The following is a 10,000-nucleotide window of genomic DNA, read 5'->3' on the forward strand; positions in this document are numbered from 1 at the left end:
GCCATACCGTACTAATAAACACACAGTAACCTCAGTAACCCCCTAACACACATGGTTTGCACATGTGAGAATTACTCTCACACTCGGTTTCTGACTCTCAGTCATTCACATAGCAGCATTATTGAATAGGTAACCGTCACCAGTTCTCTAAAGACACACATATCCACTTTTAACACTCTTTCAAGTTGAGTTTTGTCAATAGAATTCTCTCTCTAATGCACAGTGCACACCTATCGAACTGAGTACAGTGTTTTATCAAGCATAACATATAACATGGTAACTACTGGTTTGTTGTATGTGAGAAGGCACATGTCCCCTGTTAAGTCAATTTAGAAGAAGACTAGACTTTTCCCAATAGATTTACATCAAAATGATACTTTCAGCTTGTGTAGGAATGACATCATGATGCATAATGCAGTGTTCACCTAGAACTCACCGTTACAACGTCTCAGTAAGCTGACCCGGCTGGGTGACACATTCCAGACCGCGCAGGGAGCGCAGTCGCATTAGGAAACGATGCCAACCCAGCACACCAATGAAAAAATAATACCAAAAGGGAACTGTCCTTCTCCAGAAATGACAGCCGTGGAGCCGGCGACGTCATGGCTTCGGGGTGACTCAATCATTAATTGTTTATCAAGCAGAAACGTCTCTAGCCTACCAGAAATGTCTCCGCCGGAGCAGAGCGGGTAGGCTACACTACCCAAGCTGCCTGAGGTAAGAGGAGGCAAGCGGAATAGAAAGCCACGAGGGACCGGCGAGCGAGTTTGCGAAACATAGGACGATATTGCGCCCAACTGCGTTTGGCGTCTCCGATTGGCTACAACGGCTCCCTTGTTCCTCCCCTCTGATGGCTTTCATTTGACAGCAAGAATTTCAACTCTCGCTCAAAGCAGGCTTGCAGAACAATCGTGTACAAATAATTTGGCCGATCTCTTGAAACAGACACTAAAAGTAGGGTAACAACAAACAAAAAGTAGGCTACCCAACCCATTTACGATGCAGTAGGCCTACACAAATGCCGTGTCGTGTTTCATTTTAGCGTGGTTTGGCATATCTCTTGAAACAGATGTGCCAAGTCAAACAAATGTAGCCATAGACTACCCAACGATGCAGTGAGCTCCAGTATTTGATTTCATTTTTATTTACATAGCCTAATAAATGAAAGCGTCAGCTAAATGCAATGTAATGTAGCCTAATCCTAACTGCATAAACTCCTGTGTTTATACAAATGCCGTATCATGTCATTTTATTATGGTTTGGCTGATCTCTTGAAACAGATGACACTAAAAGCATAAACAAAAGCAGGCCTAGCCAACGATGCAATACAAATGACGTTTCTTACCATTTCATTTTATTCACATTATCCAAACCTCGAGGTGATCTGGTAAGTTGTCCACCGAGTCCATGGCACATGTGGTAGCAAATGTAGGATTTACCTTCTATTATTATGTCGGTAAATCCATCTGGTGGTCATATTAGGAACTGCATTCTGCACATCAATTCATCCCCACTTCTGTAGATCTAACAGGGTACTTTGATAAGGTCTGTAATGAAACACTGAAATTGTGGTGATAGTTTTCTGTTGTCTAAGTACCTCAGTTTTAACCAACTTTGCCTGTGACCTGACAAAAAATAGGTGGTGTCATGATGACAGACAAGGCATATTGGATTGTAGAAAATGTATTAAATAGTATTTGGAACAAGGTATAAATCAGATTTCAAGGAGTGAAACTGCTACAGTGGCAAATCAACACAATGATGAAAGACAAGGCATATTGGATTGTAGAAAATGTATTAAATAGTATTTGGAACAAGGTATACATCAGATTTCAAGGAGTGAAACTGCTGCAGTGCCAAATAGACACCGGGAGGCAAGCAGGCAGAGAGCATAATGAGGACAGCACACTCAAATCACGCAGATCAAATCTAAGCATGCAAATGTAAAATCAAGCAGCACAGCAAAACAAACCATTATAAACAATGCAACATGATGCACAGCAACATGAGCCAGTGTGACAGCAAACCACACCAAAAATGAATAAGTATGCAAAACAACGAAAATGTAAAATCACAAAATGTGGTCAGTTTAAAAACATGCAAACCAAGGAAAATGTAAAATCACAAAATGTAGTTTGTTTAAATCCAATCCAATATGCATTGTCTTTCATCATTGTGTTGATGCCACTGTAGCAGTTTCACTCCTTGAAATCTGATTCATGCCTTGTTCCAAATACTATTTAATACATTTTCTACAATCCAATATGCCTTGTCTGTCATCATGACACCACCTATTTTTTGTCAGGTCACAGGCAAAGTTGGTTAAAACTGAGGTACTTAGACAACAGAAAACTATCACCGCAATTTCAGTGTTTCATTACAGACCTTATCAAAGTATCCATGTGTTAATGTTAGATTAATTGATATGCAGAATGCAGTTCCTAATATGACCACCAGATGGATTTACCGACATAATAAATAGATGGTTAATCCTACAGCTATCACATGTGCCATGGACTCGGTGGACAGTTTACCAGATCACCTCGAGGTTTGGATAATGTGAATAAAATGAAATGGTAAGAAACGTCATTTGTATTGCATCGTTGGCTAGGCCTGCTTTTGTTTATGCTTTGAGTGTCATCTGTTTCAAGAGATGAGCCAAACCATAAAACAATGACATGATACGGCATTTGTATAAACACAGGAGTTTATGCAGTTAGGATTAGGCTACATAAGGCTACATTACATTGCATTTAGTGACGCTTTCATTTATTAGGTTATGTAAATAAAAATGAAATCAAATACTGGAGCTCACTGCATCATTGGGTAGGCTATATGGTTACGTTTGTTTGACTTGGCACATCTGTTTCAAGAGATATGCCAAACCACGCTAAAATGAAATACGACACGGCATTTGTGTAGGCCTACTGCATCGTAAATGGTTTGGGTAGCCTACTTTTTGTTTGTTGTTACCCTAATTTTAGTGTCTGTTTCAAGAGATCGGCCAAATTATTTGTAGGCCTACACGAATGTTCTGCAAGCCTGCTTTGAGCGAGAGTTGAAATTCTTGCTGTCAAATGAAAGCCATCAGAGGGGAGGAACAAGGGAGCCGTTGTAGCCAATCGGAGACGCCAAACGCAGTTGGGCGCAATATCGTCCTATGTTTCGCAAACTCGCGAGCCGGCGGCGGATGGAAGGGAAGGGAAAGGGAAGGGCAGACGTGCATAAAACACCAGTCCAAGGAGGGACCGCCGCTGTTGCCTCAGAAAACCCTTTTTAGCAGCCTTGCCCGTCACGTGCTGGAGCACCGGCGCACACCGTATAGTCTTCTACATGCTGTGGCGGATAGATTACCGCTGCACTTGTCAATACTCGCCGCCTCCTGAGCCTAAACTTACATGTCACGTAAAACGGCTATTTATGTTAGAGGGTTAATGCCCATCATTCATTCATTCGAGGCGGTTGAGATTTGTGTCATCTGCAGAAGGATAGAGGGTCAAACTCATCGACCGGTTGAGAAACACACACACACACACACACACACACACACACACACACACACACACACACACACACACACACACACACACAGACACACACAGCAAAGTTTGAATGATAGCTGCGACGACTTCAATTTGTGACAGCCTGCCTGTTACGTTTTTACGACCTGCGTTATTGCTTGCGTAAATGCAAATCAGTACAACATCCACATGAGACATAATCCGTATCACTCAAAAAAAATCAACAAAAGATCACCTAATGTTGATAGCCGCGTGGATTAAAGAGCCGCATTTGGGAAATTGCATAAATGTGCAGATAGATATCCTCGGCCGGTGAACGTCAGAATTTCACCACAGCACTTGCACAAAACATTTTCTGACTGCCACAACGAACTAGTTCTAGTCTTGGCACCACCAATCCTTCAGAATGTCCAGTAGGGTAGGTCAACCTACACACTCACAACGTAGCCTACCTCATTCACAATACACTATGGTGTTTGTTTTCCACCACTGGTCAACTCGACCAGAACACTATTCACAACTGTAGGATATTACATTCATTTCCCCCAAGTACTCGCCGCTGTGATAAACATAGCGCAAGCATGCAACGATGCATGACTTCATCCCGCCAGAGATTTGTAGTGCAGGCAATGTCTACTGCGTCTCTTTGTGAAGGAAATGGTGTAGGGAAACCGTGAAAGTTCAGCTCAGACACACCATGCCTAATCTTTTCAGTGGCCCGAAATTAATAGCAAATAGTACCCATGAAATGTAAGACGGTATGCTGCGTTCTGAGCGAACTGGCTCGGGGCTTTTACCTGGTTCATCTTCTAGAACGGAATGAACGTATGCCGTATTCCATTACCAAAACCAAGGGGTGAGCAATCAAAGCGTTCTAGCTGCTTTCCTTTGCCCAAATGCAGAGATTATAAACGCTTGGCAGCACACCCCACTAGTCCAGACACAAGCTGCCTAGCCCGAGGCGATGTGCTGGGCACGTAACGTTAGTTACGAACTGATACAGTACCTGCCGCATTTTCAATCCACAGCATGCTCCGTGTCTCTTTCAATCTCTATCCGTGATTATTGGAGTAAATCGATAATATTGACAACCACCCAGAGAGCGTCGATAAACTTTTCCCCAAACGTTTTCATCTTACCGTTACCTGACAATTGAAGCCTATACCATGGCTGCGTTGAATTAAATAAAATATAATCCTGCTGATATTGGAGTGTCAAAAACAAAATGCAATTTTGCAAAATCTCCAATTTGAGTTTTCGGCTGTTCTCTGCTATATAGCTATAGTATTACGTAGTATTAAACACTGATTTCATCCACTAAAATCTCGGTCAACGTTATTCCAATGTCAGTCGCGTCACACAACTAAATCACATCTGACAGAAAACTTCTCTAATCTAAAACATGTGACACACAAGTGTTAATAAAGCCACGTCTTACCTGTATTGCCCTCAAACTTGTGTTATAACCGTGTGCGTTTACAGGAGAGCTCCCACTTTTCGGTCGTTGTAATAAACTTTATCCTGTATTTTTCCTCTTGCCCACACACCGCAGTTCCTTTCCTGGCTAGCACTTGCTAGCGGAGCAACACTGACTTGTGCATTCGGCCCGTTATGAGCGACGGAGTCCTTCGCATATGCGAACACACTGGCTCTCCCAAGAATACACTAGGTCTATATAACGAGCTGTTACTGCTTATTTGTGAAAACGATTTTTTAATGTTCCTTATGCTGGATAAAGTTTATCTCCTTCGATCCTTCTCGACCGCCATCTTTCCCGCGGGGCACGCCGGGTAATCCTTAGGAATCCCCACGTACTGCGCGTCCTGACGTGAGTTTTTCGGGAGAGACAGCAGGTGTAATGTTGGTGTCTGTCTGGCTATTCTGCACGGCAGAACAACTAACTCTCTGTGCTAGAACACTAAATGGGTCACAAACCCGGCTAGGGTGCACACAGCATCACCAAACCCGCATCCTGACAACAGATATTGATCTTAGACTGCCAAAATGCCTTCCCGGTGCTTCAAACAAAATAGATAGGCCTTATCCAACAGCGAGTGTCTGAAGCCTTTAGGTACAATCCTAGCCTACAATAGAATTGTTTCGCAGTCAACATCACCTCGAAAGTTGCTGAATAAGCACATCAGCTGAAGAAATACTTGCAGCAGTGAGGGGTGTGTTGTAAAGGCGATGGTCCTGTTGCGAACGATCAGCAGGTGGCAGTCTGGTGTTCCATATGCCGTGACTCTTTATGGCCCCTGCGCTCCAGTTACCCGCTCATATAATCCCCACAGTAGGGGAGAGGCTGAAAAATGTCAAGCGACACACACACACACACACACACACACACACACACACACACACACACACACACACACACACACACACACACACACACACACACACACACACACACACACACACACGCAAACAGTGGCGGAACAATTTTCCACAGGGCCCCAGGGCAAAATAATTATATGGCCCCCCATATCCACCAATACAAGAATGACCTGGGCCCAGGGGCAAATGCCCTGCTCGCCCTCCCTATAGCTCCGCCCCCGCACACACACACACACACACACACACTGCTAGTATGTGTATGTGTGATTTCAGAGTGTAGGCCTAGTAGTCGTGATGCTTCTGACTGTGATAAGTTGATTGCTCCCTTTTAAGCTCCCAAAAAAGGACTCCAGCAGCACACACATCATTCTCCGCTTCAAACATATCTCCATGGGTCCATAAGATAGGCTTATCCTATAGTGTGATTCCCCATGCATTTGTGAAGGAAATGTATGAACCAAACTGTAGAGAGGGCTGGGGGTTACAAGAAGAGGAGTAAAGTGAAGTGAAGTGAAGTGAAAAAAGTGAAAGTGAAATCCCGACTGGGACACTGCAACTCCCATTGTCATTGTGACACAGCATTTTTTGCCTCACCCATGCAAGGGGGTAGCCCCCAATGGTGCCCGAAAGGGAGTAGTGTGATGGGACGGTATGGTCAGGCTACCTCAGTCATGGAGGAGGATGGGGGAGAGCACAGGTTAATTACTCCCCCCACCAACCTGGCGGGTCGGGAGTCGAACCAGCAACCTTTGGATTACAAGTCTGACGCTAACCACTTACTCATGACTGCCATTGTGACAGGGCAATAGATGCAGGCCTATACCACTCAGGGTCTGCCTGTAGCCTACTCAGCCTACTGCTACAATCTACTGTGCCATAGGCCTAATGCACAGATATTGTTGGCTGTGATCATGACAACTAGAGAGTGGCTATAGTCATTGACATGTCAGGTGTTTGGCCCTAAAGTCATGTTTTTGCAAGTCAAATGTGAGGAACAGAGGGTGGTGTTAAGTGGAGCAGACGTGATCAATTCATGACTCTGTAACAAACGCATAATAAAACCATAATAATACAAGCATTATAGACTCTCATTCTAGACTTACACTTCGAAGGACAGCAAACATTGTCTTACACTGAACTATCACCACCACATTGGTTAATGTATGTGAAATTATGGCACAATTTACATTTCGGCTCTAAAGAAATTTTATTTTGATATAATGCCTTGACACATCATTGGTGGTGGTGTGTGTGTGTCTGTGTGTGTGTGTGTGTGTGTGTGTGTGTGTGTGTGTGTGTGTGTGTGTGTGTGTGTGTGTGTGTGTGTGTGTGTGTGTGTGTGTGTGTGTGTGTGTGTGTGTGTGTGTGTGTGTGCGTGCGTGTGTGCGTGTGCATGTGCGTGCGTGCGTGCTTGCGTGTGTGTGTGCATATGCAGGTGCGTCCACAACCATGTGTGCATTTGTTGAGTGTTTGCGTGCGTGATTATACTGTTCTAGAAATGCTTCAGTGGGCTGTCAGCTCTCCCCATTGCTGCATCGCAAACAGGCAGAGGAGAAGAGAGGAGAGGAGAGGCGAACCCATGTCTTGCTCGAGAAGGTCAGGTGCACACGGGCCAGCTCCTGTCACCTCAACGTCACGTCACCCGCGTGCGTCATGACAGCTAGCTAGCCTGCCAGCACTGTGCGTCATATTATTAGCATTCCCACAGTAAGTGAAACAGGAAAAAAGCAAGGTAAACAACAACAACAAAAACAAAAACATCAACAATGACTCATATTTACTGAGACCTAGACAGGGATGTGCTAGACAGGACGGAAGAGAGGGTGGAAGGTAGCCCTTGGTGCAGATGGGGTTCCAAGCAATCTGACTCACTGTTGAAAAACACTCAACTACTAAACAAAAACATTGGTATGACATTATCATGACAAATTAAGACTTGGTTATCATTCGTTATTTCTATTTTGGTCACAACAAGCTTGAAATAGAGGCCCGGCATGAAAGGCATAGAAACAGCAATGCCAAAGAGGTATAGTTTGAGAATCAGAGATGTTATGTGAAGGGGTGGAGCAATAGGGAGGACAGGTCAGGCAGGGCATTTGCCCTGAGGCCCAGGGCTATCCCATATTAGTGGTGGGGGCCCTATTATAACCTTGTTGACCTGTGAGGAGGGGGGAGGGGGGTGTCTATCAGTGTTGTGCCCTGGGGCCCTGCGTGCAATTGTTCCGCCACTGGAGATGTGCCAGAGCTGCTATAGTAACAATGGCATTTCCAATGGATGTGTGGATGCCTATTCGCTCCGTTCTAACTGGTATTTTCACAGCTTGATATGGTAACACCTCTGCTCAGGACAGGAGCGTCGTAAAAAAAACTGAGAGACCCAGCATCCATAGCCTTTATAGCCAACCATGTGTAAGGAAGGCCGAACACGTTCTATCTGATCCACTCCACCCCAGTCACACACAATTTCACACTACCATCATCTGGCCACTGACGCATACAGTGGTGCCCATACCAGCAGACTAGGGGACATTTCCTTACATTAATTTTTTTGAGCACATAAGCTTTCATTGCTCATGAATGAATTTAATGAGCACATGGCGATAAACCATCTTGTATCCTGCATCTTGTATCCTGCATCTGTGTTGGTTCTGAGGATTTGTATTATGTACTGTGTATTTGTAGGCTATCTGTATCTGTATTTGATGATGGCGAAACTGACTTTGATTACTCGACTACAGTCATGGCCAGGGTGCGATTTGTAAGGAAACCAGAAGGGGGGATACGTCTCCGATTTCAAGCAATGTCAATGGAGTTACATTAAACTGTGATTAAAATCATGTAGAAAAAGTGGCAATATCAAAACCAGAAGAGGGGACAATCCCCCCCCCATCCCACCCTACAAATCGCACCCTGGTCATGGCATTAGACAGGGAGTAATTTGCTTCCCATTATTTTGTTAATATAGTAGGCCTAAATGTATTATAATGTCATCTAGTCATCTAAATGACCTTAACCCCTGTCTTCACATCCTCTTCCCTTTCCTCACTTCCATTTCCCCTTTCATGTCATCCTCTCTTCCAACTCTTTTTTATCACCCCATCTTCATTCCTGCACTTTCATACATGTCTTTTCCAGTTTTCCTATCTTCCTTCCCTTCTAATCTTAGATAGTCACTGATAAATTCTCATAGGCACGTAAGGCCGGAGTGACATATTGACAAAATTACTTAAAGGGACACTGTGTGAGATTTTTAGTTGTTTATTTCCAGAATTCATGCTGCCCATTCACTAATGTTACCTTTTTCTAGCCCAATACATTTAGGCTGGTTTATCAGGCTAACATTTTTCATGAATACTTAACACCAGCATCAAATTCTAAGTATTCATTATGACTGGAAAAATTGCGCTTTTCATACATGAAAAGGGGGATCTTCTCCATGGTCCGCCATTTTGAATTTCCAAAAATAGCCATTTTTAGCTGCAAAAATGACTGTACTTGGACCATACTAGAAAATATTTGTTTAATACTTAGTAAACATTCATGTAAAGATCAAATTTGGCAATAGGCAGCCCAATTTCAATAAGCAGCATAGTTGCATACCTTTTTGACCATTTCCTGCACAGTGTCCCTTTAACGGATCCCAGATATTACCTTCAGACATGCTCAGGCATTTCAGACCAGACACAGCACAATTATTTTCATCTTATGTTGATGAAAAGCTTTTATCATGCTCAGTGGTTATGCATTCCATCCAGCAATAACAATATATTTCAGAGACAAGCTGTCCTGCTACAGTCTGTGAGCATGGACTGGAGGAAAAATGCCAAGTCATTCGGTTAGAAAATAAAATGCCTCAAAGTGACAAAATCATTACTGCGTGGCAAGCAACTCTATGGCAGCCTGGTGCTGTTTTATATCCAAGCAGAATACCAGCAACAAATGTCCAAATTTGTCTTTCCCAAAAACAAAGCATTTGCAACACTGTTATGTCGTGCATGTGTTATGAGGAAACACAATTTGTATGTGGGTCATGAGGGAGTAAAGGAAACTGTGTGTGTGTGTGTGTGTGTGTGTGTGTGTGTGTGTGTGTGTGTGTGTGTGTGTGTGTGTGTGTGTGTGTGTGTGTGTGTGTGTGTGTGTGT

General features: G+C 43.7%; 1 protein-coding gene across 2 annotated transcripts in view; it reads right to left on the bottom strand.

The window, feature by feature from the left end:
• Window positions 1-5,368, bottom strand: part of tjap1 (tight junction associated protein 1 (peripheral)) — a 155,016-nt gene extending 149,648 nt beyond the window's left edge. Inside the window, exon 1 of one of the 2 annotated variants that reach the window (XM_063191583.1) lies at window positions 4,960-5,368. The gene's annotated coding sequence lies outside the window, so the exon portion shown is untranslated. Of the gene's footprint in view, window positions 1-436; window positions 755-4,959 lie in introns of those variants that run through there. The other variant, XM_063191585.1, reaches the window with a different exon arrangement.
• Between the last annotated feature and the right edge of the window lie 4,632 nt (window positions 5,369-10,000).

The sequence above is a fragment of the Engraulis encrasicolus genome, chromosome 24 (assembly GCF_034702125.1).
Source record: "Engraulis encrasicolus isolate BLACKSEA-1 chromosome 24, IST_EnEncr_1.0, whole genome shotgun sequence".
NCBI lineage: Eukaryota > Metazoa > Chordata > Actinopteri > Clupeiformes > Engraulidae > Engraulis > Engraulis encrasicolus.